This window comes from Excalfactoria chinensis, chromosome 1, assembly GCF_039878825.1.
Source record: "Excalfactoria chinensis isolate bCotChi1 chromosome 1, bCotChi1.hap2, whole genome shotgun sequence".
NCBI lineage: Eukaryota > Metazoa > Chordata > Aves > Galliformes > Phasianidae > Excalfactoria > Excalfactoria chinensis.
The window spans coordinates 5,211,790-5,231,307 of NC_092825.1; the positions used below are offsets into that span (position 1 = coordinate 5,211,790).

Here is a 19,518-nt window from a genome sequence, read left to right on the forward strand (position 1 = left end):
TTACCTCATAGCCTTTCAACTTTGTTAAACATATCCCAGAAAAAGGGGGGTTGAAGCATATGTTCTTCTACCTACAACCTCATCTCTTTATTGCCCTGAGTAACTGTAGCAAGTGGAGGAGAGCCTCATTAAATCTTTCTTATCCTAGTTACAGCTTCCAGACCGTTGATGTGCCACTGGAGTCAGAGAAGTTGGTGTCTCACAGATGGATTGCAGAATTAAACCATGAACTTACAGGGCTATGTATGTGCAGAGTCTCTGGAAGTCCATAAATGAAACAAAGGGCACAGAAAGCACCCTTCTTCCAGACCCAATCACATGGGCAACAGCTGGATTTTGCACAGCTCTTTATTCAATTAATATTCAGAAGCAACTATTGCATTTTCCCAAGAGCAAAGAGACAGTAAAAGCAAGCTGCTACTTCTAGCTTCACTATTTGTCCCCCTTACACAGCATTTGGTTGTCTGCTAGGTTGTTAGTAGTGTTTTCTTTCTTTTTTCAAATTCTTACAAATACACATTGCAATCGGCAAAGAGGAAAGTAGGGACTGAGGGGAGAATGGCAAAGTGGTGTTACAGAATCCAAGAGAGAAGCATGTTTAAAGTGAATTGCACCAGCCTTTTCATTTCCATGTGGGAGACACTTGTATTGGTTTTTGTTTGACGTGCTTCAGTGCATAGTAAACTGCTGAGATGCAGTATACAGTTTAAGTCTTTGTAAGGTATGGTTTGGCTTTACATGCTAGCCAACAAGAGAAAGGTTTACTAGAGTAATAAATATTTATTTGGATATCATGCTAAGAAGGATCCTAAAATTTATGCAGTTGATTAAATGCAAATATGTTTCCAGCACAGTTCATTTTTTTAAGTGAATTTAAAAAGTAAGTATAGCCTTTCCCTTTTGGAGTGTGCTTTATGTTCTAAGTGGAACCAGATTACAAACTGATATTTGGAAACCATTGTTTTGTAACGCCTTCGTTTGTTTGTGTATGCATTGAGCGGTGTCCATATTGCTTGTGTGTGCAGTAGGAATACAGCCAGTATGATGTTTTCCTGGCTCCCATGGTGCTCTAATAGAAGATCAGGCTATGGAATGTATTCCCTTAAGGTGCTGTTTCTGGTCTGAAGTACGGGCTGGCCCTTCAATTGCTTGTACTGCACAGACTGCAGAAGAGTAGATTGTCTGGCAGCTTATTGTTTTTTCTGCTCAAGGCAAATGCTAGAGAAAAGGAGGTGAAAGAGAGTTGCTAAGTTGCATAAGTTATTACTTACTGGTATCAGTCTTTTCACTTCAGAAATCGTTCATCATTTCTTGTGAAATACTGACAAATGACCAAGGTTGAGGAAGGTTGAGAAAGTCAAGTTTTTTAGCTTGCAATCAAATCATAGGCTTTGGGGAATCTAGATTCCCTCTTTATCTGACCCGCTGATTTCAGGGCAGTGAGAGGTGGAGCGCGGCTATATTTTGTCTTATACTTGGTTTTCCAGTATGTCAGCTCAAATACAACCTCTTAATCTTTCATTCCAATACAGACCATGGAGATGCAGATTGATCATCTTTAGTGTTCAGCTTTTTGATTTCAGGTTTATCTTGTTCAACTACTCAGTTGCATCATCTCAGTAGAAAGCTACTTCTCTTTGGGTACCCCATCATAGTTTAAATAATTGATTTTGGTTTAATTTGTACCATATTTTCCATTTTAACAAATTACGATTATAGTGTGCAGCTTTGTCATTGTCTCATAAATGATACAACAACTGCTTGTGAATGCCCAGAAGATTTTATTGTTGTGTGTGTTAATAACAATATTGTGGAATGGCATGAAGATATTTTTAGCAGGATGATGTTTGCATTTTCACTAGTAAAATATAATACTACAGTAGAGTTGCTGTATCATAAATCCATGTCATCTCTATCTGCACAAGATAATAAGTACAGTGCTTCTAAACAGAAGGAGTATGTAACACTGGTGATAAGGATAGATAGTTTGGGTTTGAAGCATTGTTGCTGGGATGGAGGGAGCCTTTTTGTTACCACTTTTTGTGGGCAGAACAGTCATAATGCCATCTGTAAGGGAATAATAGATGTTATAAAGAAAGGCTGATGTTGAGCCCTCTTGAAAAAGGGTGGGGAATGACTCCTTTCAGAGTTTTCTCCAAGGACATATGATGCATTTCCTAAAACATTTGCTCCAGTTTCATCTGTTTTTCTTCTGAGTACTGACGTCCAGGCCAGAGAAGACCTCTTACTACACTTGGACCTCTGGGGCCATCCGCTGTGCCCCTTACCTGAAGCAGGTCCCATTGGGTCAGGGTACTTAAGCAGGTCCCTTGCACACAGAATTCTAAGGGTGAAACATGAGTATAATTCTAATTCCTTCTTTTTAGTTGTACTTCACTTCATCTTTTCAGTTTGAGAGATTATCAGTATGTGTCTAAATGGGATTAAACTTGTAGAAGCCTTGCAGAGACTAGTGTGTTGGGAAATAATAGTTATTGGAATGACTGGATGTTGTGTTGAGGGACATGGCTTAGTGGGAGCTATTGGTAATAGGTGAATGGTTGGACTGGATTATCTTTTAGGTCTTTTCCAACCTTGGTGATTCTATGATTCTATTTCTTCAGCTGGAAGCTTTGGCTTCTTTGAAATGCATCTAGCATTTTTTGAAAGCTTTGTCAAAAGCTCAGAGCTAAAATCAGGGAGTGATGTAGGTTCTGCTTAAAATGTACCCAGCACTGATTCCAGCCATTTTTTTGAACACCAATGCTTCAGTGAGACTGCTTAGCAGAAGTAAAGTAACCACTTCGGGCACTTAATGTGTTTAAATTGTCAGCTTAGTTTGCTGTGGGATGGCCGACGTGGGACAAATGAAACCTGGTTTAGAAAATGGGCTTGAAGGCAGGGCATGAGCCAAACGTGTCTGACCCTGCAAGCTCTGCAATGGAGATCAGCCACTGCATTGCTGCTTTCCTTCCTCCTTTCCCTAGAAAGCAAAAGCAATGATGTAGTGCAACCTAAAAACCAAAGGCACAGTTGATGGCGATGGCACCCTGCCTGTCACCCAGGGTCCTTTTTGTTTCTCTGACCAGCTGCAGGTACAGCAGAGTCCGGCATCAGGGTGTTGATTTCTTTCCTCTCCTTGGAAGCCTCAGCTGTCTGGGAAACAATCTTCGTGCTTTTAACACTAATGAAAGTTGAAAGCAGTAAACAAAATCACGGACTAAATCATCCAGTGCTGATATGTCTTTTGGACAGCAAAGAGCCTTTTGTTCGAAGATCTGAAATAACAGTTCTGTCGTGTTTTTGTTAGCATCGTAATTAGAAGTGATTTAGGATAGCAGTGAAGGTACTTCTAATGGGCACCTTGTGAGTGTTAATAAAAGGCAGAATACATTAAACGTAGTGATTTGTGATTGGGCTGATGGGGTTAATATTTTCTTAGAATATAGCTGGCCATTTTTCTTCTAAGTAACGGTATAATGTAATTATAAGTACCTTAGTAGATGGACTCAATTGCTCCTATCATGAAAATTAATTTCAAGATCATGCTGAGACTTTCTTTTTCTTTCTTCTTTAGCTTCTATGCTATGCAGGGGGAACGCAGACACATACGAATGAAATTATATTAGATCAGACCTACTCATAGCAGCCTGTCTGATTCCCATGAACTCCTTAAATTGAAATCTATGGGAAAGGAGTGCATTTCTTGCTCTATTCCCTCACATTTCCTGTACCTACACCAGTCTCGGTTTGCTCACATGCTGTTTTAAAGTACTTGACAAACGCAGACAGATGTTTCCATTTTATAGGAGAGAACAGTGAAATATGCCATTTTACCCAAAAGTTAACCAGGACATGATTAGAGCTTTTCCAAGAAGTTTTGTAAAGCTTTGTAGGCAAGCTGCCCCTTCAGCACAAGTAAACGTGCTTGCTGCAGAGTTTGTAAACACTGAAACAAGAACAAGAATTTGAGCTTTTATGTTTTTCATTTTTCTAATGCATGGCAAAATACAAAAGCCTAGAAGTTATAGTCTCGAGATGCACATTCCTATTCTTTTGTGTAATAAATGAAAATCCATTATACAAAATTACTACAAAGGTTTTTAAGGAAAAAGACCAACATCTGACATGAAAAATCTATTTTTAGTGATATTTTGAGCTCTTGCGAGTAAATTTAACCTTGAAGATCTCAATGGAATTAAATCAAACAGGACTTTCAGAAACAGCTCTGAAAATATACATGAATTTAGAGAGAGATCAACAACATGAAAGTGTTGGATTGCTGCTGTGTGGTTTAAAAACTTAATTACCAATACTCATTAGCAGATACACATCTGACCTATGTTGATTTGAACCAGATGAAAATAAGTCCTACACCCAGAAAGGAAGAGGATATGTATAATATGATGAAGCACTGAATCCTGGTCTCTTTGAAAGCATTTTACTGCGTGCTTTTAAGCCCAAAGTAGGCACACACAAGATTTAGGTTTGTTGGAGTGAAGTGGGGTCCCAGTGATGTAAGGCCCATATTTTATTTCAATTTGGCAGAATTTCATTGCAAAACTATACAAGTTGTTGACTTTCCAACTACAGGGAATCAGCTGTTGTATGTGTCTGTGCTTCCTCCCCTGGTACGAGTATTCTGGCTTGCCTGTAGCACAGGCTAGGAAGAGTTAATGAAAGAACATGAAAGGCTGGAAATTCCTTCCCTGGGAATCCTTTGCTTGGTGAAGGGGGGAGAAGCACGAATGTGCTTGCAAGTCCAAGCAGAACCTGCACTGTAGTTCATCGCTTCCTTTCCTTCTGTCTTCTGGAGAGGTACTTAATGGTGTTTGAATATGACTGCATACTCCCATTAATGTAACAATTTTTATTCGTACAGTGCAACACCAGAAAGATAATCTCTGTGTTAAGTACTTTTCCTTTCTAACCCCTGGAGAGTCAGAACTCTAAAAGCAAATATTGTATTTACCATAGACTGCAAAAGGGAAGAAATTAGGTTAAAATGCAAAGCAGCAGAGATAAAATAGAGTTGCTTTTGGATGTCTGCAATGGTGCTATGACTATATACATGCACGTTGTTGTGCTTTTTATATTATCTCTAATATGCAAAAAAAAAATCTGACACCATGATTACAGATTAGATCAATCATGACTTCAGTATTTCTGGCCAAAGCAAGAAAAGACTCCATGTGCCAGCTAACCACATAATTGAAGCAGAAATTGTTTCACTGTTGGTAATTTGTTTAAGGATTTTAATTTACTGTAATGGGTATTCTTTGCTGTGTTGTAACCTGGCTCCCCGTGTCTGCCTTTGGAAAGCAATCACTGCTTGCATACACCACTAAAAGGATGATGCAAGGCACTAACCACCAAAATGGAGCAGTGGCATGCTGCTGCCTGACATCTCTTCTTCAGGCTGTAAAAGAGGGAGAAAATTGTGGGCTGTCTGTCTAGCTCTTGGTTTGCACGGGAGCTCTATTGGGAGCTCAGCCACTGTTGGGAACAGGGGAAATGGAAGTGGAGTCTTTCAGCAATCATCAGGTAAGCGGATAACCAGCGCACCCCAGAGGACAGCACTGCCTTGGCTATTGGAACGGCCAAAGGATGTATTTCTTCTACATCTGACCTGCGTGTTTCTTACTGAGTTAAGCACATGAGCAGCAGGCAGTGGTAGCTGGAGAATGTTGCAGGTGCTTGAAAGCAAGTTGACAAAAACAGTAAAGAGCAAAATAAGTGAATGGCGTACGCAACGTGTTTATTTTTGTGGAGTGGAAGAGAGCTGGTGGGAAGCCAAACTGTTCCCAAATGTTAGAAAATGATGCTAAGAGTACTGAATTCATATGCTTTGAAGTTGTTTGTCACTCTGCTTTTAGAATATTGTCCAGGAACAAATTGGTAATGAGAGCAACTACCTTTGCTGCTATCCTTATTTATGTGTGCTTGATGTATGGTGAAATAATGTGTTTAGTCAAGAGTGGATTAGCTAAACATAAAGAATAGGTGCCATAAGGACAAAGGAAAAGTGGTAGGAAGAAGGCTGAGTACAAAGGGAAGTAGAGGAACAGAGTATACAATTATGGAAAAAATTGATCAAGGCAGTTATTTGAATGTCCAGAAAGCACAGATTTGGTTGCCTGTTTCAGGTGGACAAATTATGACGTTTCATTTGGAAGGGCACCTTGTCCCCTCTAGGGATACTGTCTGTGCTTTCTGTATACACATAAGATGTTCGTGGGACACTCTCTGGGGTGTTTGGCAGCTTAGGTCGTGTGTTGGTTCTTCTGGGCAACTCAGTCAATATTAAGAGTAAAGATCTGTCCAGTGAAAGCTAATGGCACTGTTCCTTTAGTTCAGAAGTGGAGTTTCTGTGTCTCAGTTGAGGAACTCACGCACTCAGCAGGATTGTTGTGCTTTTTTCAGGAGGCTTTTATTTGTACCACTCCTGCTATAAGCTCATACTTAGTTTGCTCATGGATAGTTCAACAAGAGATGTATTTATTGTTAGTCTTGTTTGGATACTGAAAACTAATCTTTCTGTAGTGTCCATGGTACAGTTCAGCTCCAGTGTATGGATTCACCATCTTGCTGTCTGGATAATCCCACTGCAGGTATGTTTTATGTCATCAGCACAGGAGTTAGGAGAAAGCCTGTTCTTGAAGTGCCATGGAAAAAGAATGGGTTGTATGCTGTAGAAATGTGGATTGTGACCAAAGCCTCAGCTTTGTCCATTCTGTTACAGTAATTTAAATGTGAATTTGTGTAGCGGAAACTTTTATGATACTGTATACATGTAGTTGCAAGAAGACCAGAGATACTGATTATAGAAGTCAACACCAGTGTGGCGCATTACTGGGAAGTGTAATAAATGACACAGAAAGTTGAAATCTCCAGGGAAATCCAAGTACCTGCAGCATTACATCCTCACCTTTAACTTTTAAGTGAGACACCTGGAATGACATCTTTTCTTTTATGAATGCCAAGGACAATGATTTTATTAGAAAACACTGAATAACAGCAAAACTTTTCCCAGACTTTTGCACCAATTAGGAATACATTTTGGCTTCTCCAAGAGAAGTTGAGCAGATGAAGGAAATCTTCCTTTAGTTGCTGTTGAGGCTCAGCAACTGAACTTTAATGCTTTTAAATTACAGTCCTTAACCTGGCTAGTGAAAGGGGTTGTATTAAAGCACAAATACCTTAGCATCTGGGACTTAACTTGTTCCAAAATGAGCACTGTCTCCCTTAATTCCCTATTTGTCTCTCTCTGCTCTTATAATATTTGCTTTGTACTGATTCCCCTTGCTAATTGCAAGCCATCCAGCACTGTATCAAAAAAGCCATTTTAGCTGCAAGATTTAATGCTTTTAAGTCATCTTGGCTTTGCTGATTCATTGGTCAACCTTGAAAAATCAGAACAGTGCAAACACTGCAGTGCCATCAGAGGGCTAGCAGGTTGCGCAGGGGACTCTCACTGATTAGTGTCATTTTTTTTCTGAGTTGAAAGAGCTATTGTGTTTAAGGCCATGAGATTTAGAATTAGGAGTAATTAAAAGCCAAGACTGCTGCCTTTATATTTTTTTAAATATGAAGGGCCCCGGGAGTCTCTGTAGTCATTAGAAAATCCTATTCTTGTGCTAAGCTTGTCCTTATAAGCAGTTGTTGGCTTTCCTGAATGTAAAGCAGGACCTTGTTCAGAGTGGATGCTGAGAGGGGGGAAAATATCATAAAGGCAGGGAGAAGAAAAGTGTGTATGTGTGTTTGGGGGGAGATAGTGGTTGCGTGGTGGCTTTTAATGCGTCCTTAGCAACTGGCTTACCACTCTGAAGGGAAAATAGGTGGTGGGAAAGCATTCAAGGAAAATGGGTCACATTTGATCCATGACCTAAGAAAAGAAGTGGGGGGATGGGATGAGCATTTCAGACCATTAATTTGGTCAAAGCATATTCCCTGCAAAGCTTGTTCATCAAACTGAGCAAAACTGCTCCTCTGATGACTTGGTTACGTGCTGGAAAATACAGCTCCTGCTCTCCCAAACACAATTGTTCCACAGCTTTTGTGTTGGGTTTTGTTTTGTGGGTTTTTTTTTTTTCAAAGGGAAAAAAAAAAATTGTTTGGTTTAAGCACGCTGAAGTAACACAGTGATTAGACATGACAGTTTGGCTGTGGGGCCTTCCTTTCAGTTCAGGAAAATATAGAACACAACTGAGCTGTCCTTTCCTGGTAAAAATGAGGTCATTTGTAAAGCTTTGTGTACATTTCTGCAGCGCTCACACGGCTGAGCTCGTAAAGCACTTCTGCTCAAGTCCAAATCTCGTTTCCACCCATATACCCATTTTTAAGAAACACGAGCCCATTGACCATGTAAGATTAGGAATCACAAGCTGTGATTTAGGCTTAATGACTCCTGGAGGATGCATAGTTTGGATGTAGCTGTCAGTGGCCCGGCTGCTGCAGCCCTGAGTGCGCTGCCTTTGCTGACTGCAAGCTCCTCGCAGCTCCGTGCGGATAAGGGAAAGCTTTTTGTAATCCTCCTTCCTTTTCCATGTGAGCTGCATATCTGTTCTGAAATATACGAAAGTTCACTGTCAAGGCTGATTTTTTCTGTTTATTAAACATAGGAATGCATTGTATATATTATATTCATTAATCCCCGTTGTTTGCAAAAATCCCCCGGGCAATTAGAATTTATTAAATAATTTATTGTACGTAAAAGGTGACAGCAGTTTTCATATCCAAACTATTTTTATTACACCAATCAAATGTTATATAGCTCCTAATATTTCAAGGTAGTTTTAATTAGCATCTCAGCCTAACACAACTCTGTCCCAGGATGCATCATCAAAATAAACAGCAAAGGATGGCAGAAGGTGTCCTGGATAAATGACTGGGAAACAGGAAGTAATGTCAGATGTGAACTGACACATCGGATTTGTGTTCCCATCCACCTTCAGACTTCATGGAATACATGCCCATTCGGACAGAAAACTCTTGATACTGACCTCCAGATTATCTGACTATTTTTAGTAAAGCATTGACTACTTCAGTCAACTGTGCTGGCATACAGTCCGATCATGGAGAGACAGAAATACAGGAAAGTAAGAAGCATTCAGTATGTTGAGCTATATAATTAAACAGCTTGATATAAAACAGTAGATTAAATATCCCCGACTTTGTAGAAGAAGTGAATTTAGATGCACTTTGTCTCCTTCTCCCCATTTTTTCCTTAACCACCTATTGAAGTCCTCTGGGAATGCATCATGTTTCCTAACATACGAAAGTAGTAGGAAAACATCTGGGATAACAAATAAAATTAGGTCTGCTACTTAAAAAGCAGCCAACATTGTTTGGGGCCTCGGAGACGCTCCTGTAATGCAAATAATAATAGTGGCTTTGGAAAGTATTCACTTCTGCTGTGTTGCGTAATTTTCAAATACTGCTTTTAAAAAGGAAATTAGAATTGCATGAAGATAAAAGGAAAAGTATATTATGGAAGGTGGTTTTTAGGTTGTTGGGTTTTTTTTTGTCTTTTAATAATACAACAGTTAAACTTGTATATAGTGCTTTCCTCTGAATGCTTCAGAGTACTTCACTGGCATGGGAACATAATGCAGTCATTATAAGGTGAGGGAGATGAGCACCACAAGTGGAAGAGACTTATGAAAGAGTGTGGCTGACAAGCCAGTTTTGTTGCTGCGTTGTCTTCTGTTCTGTACCACTAGATGAGCTTCCCAGTTTCATTCTTCTAAAAGATTTTGTCTCCCCTGAAGGTGGTTATAGCCTGGAAACAGACGTGCCTTATATCGAGATGTTAGTAATATCCTTCTAGATCAATCTGAAATTGTTTGAGTGCAGCTGACCAGCCTCGTGGGCGTGAGGCACAGACATCCCTGCCTGTGTTCCCCCAAAGCAAGCACGAGGCCACAGCTCTCTGTTGTTGGGATTTGGACTAAAAAAATAATCTTCAGGTTTTTTCTCCATTTGTCTTACTTATGATGACAAGCTCAGCAGGTTCAGGCCTCAAATTATTAAAGCAAATGTTCCTATATTAAAATCCCATTTATGATGCTTGGATTCCCCTGTGTTTCCAGCATCAAGCAGATGAGACCTGGGAGCTTTGGGTCTGTGTTCTCCCTTCAGCATTGCCCAGGTGCCTCCACCTGCCCCAGGGCAGGTTTCTTCCCTTGTTCCATCTGCTGAGCAAAGGTGCCAATGTCTGTGCAGAGAGGGCTTGTATGGAGAAATAGTTGGAACAGTGTTAGAGATCTTAGGCATCCACACGGCTTTAGTAGTCCTCCGGCTTTCCAAAGACTTGTCATCACAAATAATAGCTTCTCTACTTTCAAGAGGAGAAGGAAAAAAGAAAAAAGAAGGAAATTAACCCTGTGGTGTGATGACAGAGATTTCTCTAAATCATACTGCATTTCACGCTGGTGATAACAGCCAACCAGACCTGAGATGGCCCAATTTTCCACAGGTTGAGAACACTACAGATAGCTTAAAAATACAGCCAGAAGTCTTTACCTACCTTCTCTATTGCACTAAACTGTTGGAGTTACGAGGCTTTGTACGTCACAGGATGGCCAAAGGGATGGGGATGCTATTCCCATTTTTCCCATCGCCATTTCCATGTCTTCTGAAGGGTGCCAGACAGTCCACAAGACCTGGATTCATTTTTCATTTGTGAGAAAAAACTCCATGGGAAAAAAAAAATAATAATAATAACCCAAAAGGATAAGTTTTTGTACAAAACACACTATTACAGAAGTTATCTCATCCTTTTACATTGCTCCTCTGGCACGTATTTGCTTTGACCTTACAACAGTTTTCACCAGGATGCATTTTCCTGTTGGTTTGGCAAGAGGCTTTGGAAAGGCAGTGCTTGGATGGACTCTCACCACGAAGTTGAGCAGAGCTGCCTGTCAGTTCACAGCTAGAAGATGGAGGTCTGCCTTTGAAGTCGGCAGTGACCCCATAAATGACTGCCACATGGCTTCGGAAGTGTGCGTGTTAGGGTGTGGTTATGTTGGGAGTTTTTATAGTATGTTTATTAGGAACAGTTAAACCACTTTTCCTGAGACTTCTCATTACTTTGAATGATGCCTTTAAAAGGAGAGGGGCTCCATTCTGAATTGCATGTAGTTTATTTTTATGTAAGCCTCAAAAGAACATTGTAGCCATGTAAACCAGGGAAGCAAAATAACTCGGTAATATTAGGGTAAATACAAGAAACTAAATATCTTGCACTTTAATATTCTCTATTGACTACTTGTGTGCATTTACATAACCACTCTCTTTAGCTTTTAAAGAATATGCTGGCAACCCAAAATACATAGGAGAACAAATCATGTTTTGAAGAGTGTAGAGCACACAATGTAATGGGATGTAGACCTTTCAACAAGTGAGAAATGGAGACAGTGTGACCCATTTTGTTATATGCACAGAGCAGTACTTCCCATTCTGCACGCATAGTGTTTTTTCTATTAAAAATTACTTAGCATTCTGGATTTGAAGCCAGTATCTCTTCTATAATCTTTGCGTCACAGTTGCATGTGTTGGTAATGGTGAATGTGGTGGGACTTGGTTCTGGGAACATTTGACACTAGCAGTACTGCATAACACTTCCCCAGCTGCAGCTGAAGCCAGGCTCCAGCTTAATTTGTTGTTGTTCTGTCTTCCATGAAGTTATCATGAGGACTTATGCTGTAACATAGAATCAGCTACCAGTCATAGTGAAGATTTTGGTTGTTCGGTTCATCTGTGGGTTGTTTTTTGTTGTTGCTTTGGTTTTTTCCACAAAAAAAAAGCACTAAAGTGAATTATAATAAAGGGAGTTGTAAGTACATTGGAAATCACTGGGGAAAATCACTTTCTAACTATTGACATTTTAACAGTAACCTAATGAGGTACTTAGGTTTTTCTAGTACATACTATAGAGAAGTGGTTATAAAAGATTCAGAAGTTTGGATTTTTTTAAACTTTTCAGTAATGTGACTTAAAAAAAAAAAATATATATATATAAACATATACATTAACTTTGTTGTCAAGCAGTCTGATCAGAGCTGATGTCATCTGTATAGAAAGACTGGGTTCTTCTCGAGCTCCCTTTTCTGCTCCCACAACCTGGCTAGACAAAGAGATTTCCATACTCCTCTTTGAAGAATTGGGAAGTATTTCCAAAACAGCACTCATGGTCTCCTTTACTAAACAGGCAGTGTTTGGAAGAGATGGAAGGAACAGAGGACAAGGAGCCCCTCTGACCCAAACCCCTGCTGTATTTTCCATTTAAATGGTAAAATCATCTTGTTTCCATACATGTTCAGAAGAGCTACATTTTCATAAATTTATTCATAAGAGTAATAGTTGAGAGCTTTCCACAATGTGCAGTTTTTTCCTGCCCATGTGCTTTACCATCGAGTCTTGAGAGGGATAAAGATTTTCTTTGTTTGCCTGTAGGTTTAGGATTTCCCTCTTCTCTGACACCCTGATTTTCAATGTCATCATTTTATCTGTGGCTTCTCTAACACTCAGCTAATACAAGAACCCAGTTTTCCAAGACAATTCACTCTTAAACAAGATGGATTCCACCTGAAAGAGTTTTGAAGGCCAGGTAGTGATGTAAGAAGAGACAGAACAACCTCTGCTACCTCTTGTCTTTCCAGCCAAAAGCAATGCCACTTAATGGATAGGCAGTGAACATCTTAGCACCTCTCATCCATCTGCATAAATTCTTAGAGATCTCCAGGACAGAACTACCCCATTCCTGTCAGTCTCCTCCTGGCTTCTAGCAAATTGCTTAGGTACCATGGTGGACCATCCTGCAACACTCAAGAGCTGTGTTTCTATATACACCATTGATGTTCCCATCAAGGTCTGCGTCTTTGTAACAGCTCACTGCAGTTGTATGTGTGCATTGTGAAATTGCATGCTTTAAAGTGCCTGGCAAGGCAGATCCTTCCAGCTTTGCATGGTAAGGAAACAAGTGTCACACCATACAGAAATGGATCTGCGCATGTCAGCTGAGCACTTTTTCAGCATGATATGCGCAAAATATTTCAAAAGGAAGCAGGCAATTAAATTTCAAACCAACATCTCTTCAGTTTGTTAGGAATTCATCATTTCACACAGATGCGATGTTTCATTGTGTGTCGTGTGTCTTATATGTGCACAATTTCATTTTAATTTTTTAATATTGTCTTTCCCAGTTGTTGGGAATTTTTCTTCTTCTTCCGGACAGGTTATACATATGCTAATAGAAATATGCCTATTATTTGAAGCACAGTTCTGCTTGTCAATGAAGCTTCATTAACACCGTTATCACTGCCTGACATTTATCTTATAATTTTCCTGAGTTGACTGTTACATCTCCATGGAAACCCAAATTGCAATTGAAACAAGTGAGATAATAAAGGCATACATGGAGGATTGACAGTATTCAAGCCCACAGTGTTTGCAGGCTACATTTGTTTATAACTCTTCGGATAAATCTATTGCAGTGGGGATTTTTATTACCTGTCTCCTGTCCTTCTATGCTGCTTATTGCAAGGTTTAGAGCAAAGCTATTTTTTATTTTGCTTTTTAATTAGAGCAATAAATTTTATTGTGCTCATCAAGGGAAGTTAGAGCATTGGTGATATAAATTCGTGTGTGATTTTGGGGGGGGGGGGTGAAATATGAATGGTCTCAGGAGATTTTGACACTGTATAGACTAATTCATTCTGAGGTTGATTTGGGGGGTTGCTTGAAGCAGTGAGAACTTACAGTTGCAGACTCCTGATTTGCTGACTCTTTCAGTATGCAAGAAGGATCTTTTTCTTCTATACCTAAGGACTTGAGCTTTTTAAGTTCATGACTCTAAATCAATTTAGATGGTGCCTCAAAGCATAGAGTCATGAAACTGGAGTGGGTCCAGAGTGAATTAATCTGAAATTAATTTGATTTTGAAAGGCCCCATCTGGCTGTGTTTGGAAAAGGCATTTAGACAGATATATAAACAAATGATCATCTGTATTCTATATGCCAGATGTGGTGTCAAAAAAAAATGAAGAAATGGTTTTAAAAAAATCAGCTGAGGGGGATTTTGCTATAATGATGCTCAACTTCTTAAAATTACAATTGCATCATACTTTGGACAATAATCTTTTCTTATATTGTGATTTGTAGATGGAGGCAGGAAGAGCAAGCCTGATAGGCTATTATGTTTCAAGTAAGGATACTGAATGTCTCAGCTTGCTTTATTTCAGATCTGCCATAATTGAACAGCTGACTGAAACTAGCTCTACCCTTAGTACAGGCAGAGCTGGGATCTTCCATTCCCTTCATATAGAAGGTATTTAGATAGAGCAGCCCTGTTGGACATGAACTGCTGACCTCGTTCCCTTTTGGGCACTATGGAAATAGCTCTGAGCTCTGTGAAGCTTGGCAGTGAGCGGGTACCAGCATACACATACACAAATGGGTGCCAGGCTTGAAATATGTTGGGTTGTAAAGTAGTTACTATATGTGAAGTACAGTGTTTGGTTTTAGTCTGCCAAAACTGCTGATGTGTTTCTGCACAAATGCTTGGAGGACTCTTGCCCATCTCCTCCATCCCTCCTGACCTCCAGGACATGTAGTTGGTCATGAAGCAGGCAAGTCTTTGTGAACCTCAGAACTTGCAGATGACTGCCAGGCTGAAGATAAGAATGCTGAAATGGTCACATCATTAATTACTACAATGAAGTTTTTTGGGGGGAAATTAAGAAGGGAGTTGCGCAGCAACTAAATACATTTTGAGCAGCGTTTGGGATATGGAGAGAGAGGCTGAGGTTGTTGACAAGAAAACAGATGGTCCTACGTGTCCTGAATTTTAAAAGCCTGATACTGTTCTAATTTGATTGTTGGCATGTCACAAATATGCGTGCATTTGGGAGTAATCAAATACTGTTGTTTTTTAAAGTAATACCAATAAATGTTTTCTGCCACACAGAAAAGAGTATGCTTCATTGCAAATATGTGTAATCAGTAAAACAAAGCATTAATAATCCACCTCGTTAATACTGAGCAGTCAGCTACTTCAGACGCAACTTCATACGAGAAATCATGTCAATCGGTTCTCCAAACCTATAATGTCCTTGTGCAAGTGCATGAGTACTCCCTGTGGAACTGTCGAGCTTTTGGTAATGAGGAGTGGGCCCCTCTGCAATTTCAGTCTATTTTAGATATAACACAGATATTTACACAAAAGGATAGCCTCTGCCCAAGGAGATTACAGTGGGAAGTGACAGTGAGGAGTATGATAGAAGTGAAACACAAAGTCACAGTCATTGCTTGTGAGCATCAGAGTTGTGGTGAACTGCCAAGATTCACCTCTTGCCAAAGCAGAAATGCAATGATGATAAACGAGAAGCCTTTGCTAATGCTGAACTCTTGAGGTCAAAACCAGATGTGTAGATTTCCACCTGTGAGTTGGCCAACAGAAAAAATAAAGAAGATTTTTTAAAATCATGCCTTTGGTATTTATTGGTAATGTTTAAACTCTTGTGTTATTCTTTTTTATTGCTGCGTGGAGCTAGAAATGTACCAACCTTAATTCTGACAAGGGCAGACCCAAGTTAGTCTGAAGGTTTAATGTCCAGAGCAAATTCTGCTCAGGAAGCAAAACTGACTTCTTGGGTAGTTCCCTGAGCAGAGAGCTGTCTTGCAGAGCAGTGATGCCTGGAGGACCTCATCCAGACTTGGATTAATTAGCTCCCAAAGCCTGCAGGAAAGCCTTGAAGACCAAAGCTGGGCCTAATACACAGCCTCTCCATGAACATCTCCAAGCACTGTTAATCATTCTTGTCGTGTGTCCTTAGAAATCAGTGATCCCCGTCCATAGGAGGACAAGATGGGGATCAAACTCAAGAAAGTAAGGGGGTGAGCTCGGCTTCCTTCAGCCATTAAGGGGTGGCTGTTTCTACTGAACACTGAGCTTCTGCTAGTTCCAATTTAGTAAAATCTATGGGCCAGTGTAAGCAAGTACTTAAATATACTGAAAATAGACCATAGTAAGTTTTATCATCAGAAAAAAGAGATACTACCCAGTTCTGACCTGTACAGATGGTGCATTTAATTGTTTGTTGCCACTATTGGATGAACTAGTAATGATATTTTAATTTGTTCCTAAAATAGAAGACTTTATAAGCAGCTCTTCCTCTCCCTGTTTATGTTCCCTTCTGCACACGTTCCTTCCCTTGTTTTTATACATATGCACATGCATGTGTGTAATCTAAAGTAGGTATTTTAACTTGTGTGAGTTACTCCACTTTCATCTGTGTACAGCACAAGCACATCACAAAGCCCTACTGCATGTTCTACAGAATAATTTTCTAGCTATAAAGTAGGCCTGTACACCAGTGGGAAGAGCTGAAACAGTTTAAAGACTCAACACTGAATATCTTTTTTTTTTCCTTGATTTTTTTCTTAAGGTAATTTTGAATGTGTATTTTTATTATTTTATTTTCCTGTAGAAGATATGCAGAGCTTTTGTGACATTACTGCTGCTTGCCTCTACTGATTAGGATATGTTATCAAAAGTACAACATTAAAATAAAGTCATTTGCTTTTAAACACCTATGCAAGGGATCTTCATGCTTTGGTCTGAAACCCCAGGCTTAAATCAAACTGTTTTGGAATGGAGGTGATGCAGCGACCCAGAGGCCAGAACCAGAACAGACAGAAGCCTCTGGAGGTACATAGTTAGCAGTGAGCATGGGGAGGTGACAGCCAGGTCATGATCTCGTTTGCTTTGGTGAACACAGCTCTTAGGGCTTCTTTTAGCAAGGCAACAAGCCTCAACATTGTGGAGTGAATGCATGTGCTCTAACGTGCACCGCAAGTGCATGCAGCAGTTGCATTTTAACATAGATATTGTGATTTCCTTTGTGTCCTCGTTTCCTTCCTGTAATACTAATGAGGAATCTCTGAAAAATAATTCATTTTATCTCAGGTGTACCCTGATGTTTTTCTTGTATGTGTGTGGTTCAGTACTGTACCGAGTTCATGTTACCCTTAGCCGCACGCTTCCTGACCCACCTGTTTGAAACAGGACTTCCCACTGCTTCTCCTTCTCCCAGCCTGAATGTGTTCACTGTGAAAATATTTTTCAGCGTAGGAAAAGGTTTTTTTCCTCAGATTATCAAGAGTCCCCCTCTGTGACATGCTACTTCCCCGGCCTAACAAAAATTTGCACATAAGGCATGAAAGTGATGGCATGTACTAAATTTGGAGTTTATTGGAAAGTAAGTAGCTCTTTCTAGGACCTGTGTTTTGCCGTGGTATGTTGTACACAGAGAGTTAGCAAAGCTGAGCTGAACACTGAATCCACCAGAAAACAAATGACTATGAATTTAAATTGCTTGTCAGGACAGTAAAAAGCCCGTGTTTTCTTAAGCAACATTATGCTTTTACAGATAATTTCCACAGGCATAAAGGCAATGCAAGAAGACATCTTTGCATTTACTATTCAGCGCTTATGTGAGCACTTGAGTATTATTAGCTATTGACAAGAATAAAATCTCAGCATTGTATGCCAGGTATTAAAAGCCATCAGAATTGTTTGTGTAGCTCATGTGTGTGAGTGCAAGTGCTGTTGCTCTCTGCTGGATGGATGAAGAATTACTTCTCTCTTTGTGGCAAGTCTCTACCAGTCTGTATGATGAAGTAAAGGAGAATGTTCTGCGAGCTCAGAGGTTTGGATCCCTCCTGAAATTGCAGTTGGCCTTCAGTGTAGCATGAAGCCAACTTAGCGAGTTGTATAGACAGTAAAAGTTGTCACTTTGCCTATGGGTGCAGAGAAACCTGTCGAAAATTGCTTTGTAGACATCACTACAAACGCGGAACTGGTCCCACTGTGCGCTTCTACATTAATTGGGTATGATGTCAGAGTCATTCAGCAACTGCCAGTATGGATTGGTGTAACTTAATAATAATTAGTGCTAGTGGTGGTTTATAGTTCAGCCAAAAACTGTACAAGACATTACAGCGGGTGCAGTGAATGATTTATGAAACACCCTTTCCTCCAAGCTGCCGTTGAGCTACTGCTCTGTGAATACTCTTTTGGAGGTGATTTTTTCCCCCCAGACATGGGTATTTTGTCATTCACAGCTTACAATAATAATAATAATAATAATAAAATAGAATGGCTTCTATTTTATATTATTTTTTTTAGTCAGAGGTTCTGGCCCTTTTTTTGCTGGCCAAAATCCAATTTAGGTAATTACATTCTGTGTCTCTAAATCCCCAGCCCCCTGCAGTTTCCAATGGAGTATGGTATTGTTCTACCCTTCCTGCCTGAAATTGTTGTGCGATAATGCTCCATGTCATTAAACAGCTGCCGTCTGTCACCTTACAATGAAGTCATTCCTCTCTAAACAATGAGCTTATAAAACCCTTTTGAGTCCTTCCAGATAAAATTTGCTCATAATCCAGAAGTTTGGATTTTCAAGCATGGTAAGGTGATGGTTTTTCATCTCTTCTGCCAGCAGTTGAAGTCCTTCAAAGTGATGGAGTCCCTTTGGTGCTCATCCCATATCCTGACAGTGATCGCACATCTCAAATGTAAATATTTGGTACTGTAAAACCCTGATGCCTGCAGATGTCTTTGTGCTAGGCTGGATTTAGTAATCTTTACACTTCCAGCTTCTTTGTCATCATGCTCTTCTTGTCCCTTGATGCTTAGGAGTTAAATGTTCTTCCAAGGGATGCTGTTTGGTCGTGTACTGCTAAGTGTGAAAAGGGAAAATCTCCAACAAAACAGTAAAACAACCAAAGTAGGATGAGGACTGCAAGAGAAACTGACCAAAACAGGAGACTGAGAAGCTATTTGACTAGGACTGAAAATGGGTTTGAAACATAGCTTTCATGCAAACCTATTCAGTCCCCATAACAACAGGTTTTCAGTACCTGTCTTGGCATTTTGTTCATGAATATAAGTGTGTGGGGATTAATGCTAAATATATTAATAGTGATGAATTTAAGAGAGTTCCTTTCGATTCAGATTTTGTTCTTTAAGACTGCCCTCCTTAGCAGTCATTGCACTCTAGCAGTCTTGCTGTAATGACAGATATGAATGGGAGAGGAAGAGAAGGCATCTAGTGGGTTTTGCCACTGCCCCTGCTTAAGCAGCAGTGATATTAAAACAATCTCTAGCTCCTCAAAGAGTGGCCCTGTCAACTTGCTGAAATGATGGAATGGTAGTTAGGTTATTAGAAAGAAAATTGGCACAAATTGAGAGAGACGATGCTCTGGCAGCGACCACAAGCAGCCAGCAACTCGGTGGCTTAATCTCTGCCCTCAGGCTGCTCTCTCCAATACAGATGACACCTTGTCAGCAAGGATGATGTGCTGGGTCATCCCAGAGTCCAACGGGCTAAATTGGCCGCAGAGGGAAGGGTTGCTGCGGTGTAGAGACAGCAAGCCACATAATCTAATTCCTCCCTTTCTTTATGTATGTCATCATTTGGATACTGACAGTAATTGTCAAGGGATTCTCTTCTT

At 40.0% G+C, this 19,518-nt stretch overlaps 1 protein-coding gene across 18 annotated transcripts in view; it reads left to right on the forward strand.

The window, feature by feature from the left end:
• The window catches only part of CELF2 (CUGBP Elav-like family member 2), a 545,978-nt gene that overhangs the window by 396,063 nt on the left and 130,397 nt on the right, over window positions 1–19,518 (forward strand). The gene's annotated exons all lie outside the window — the stretch shown is intronic.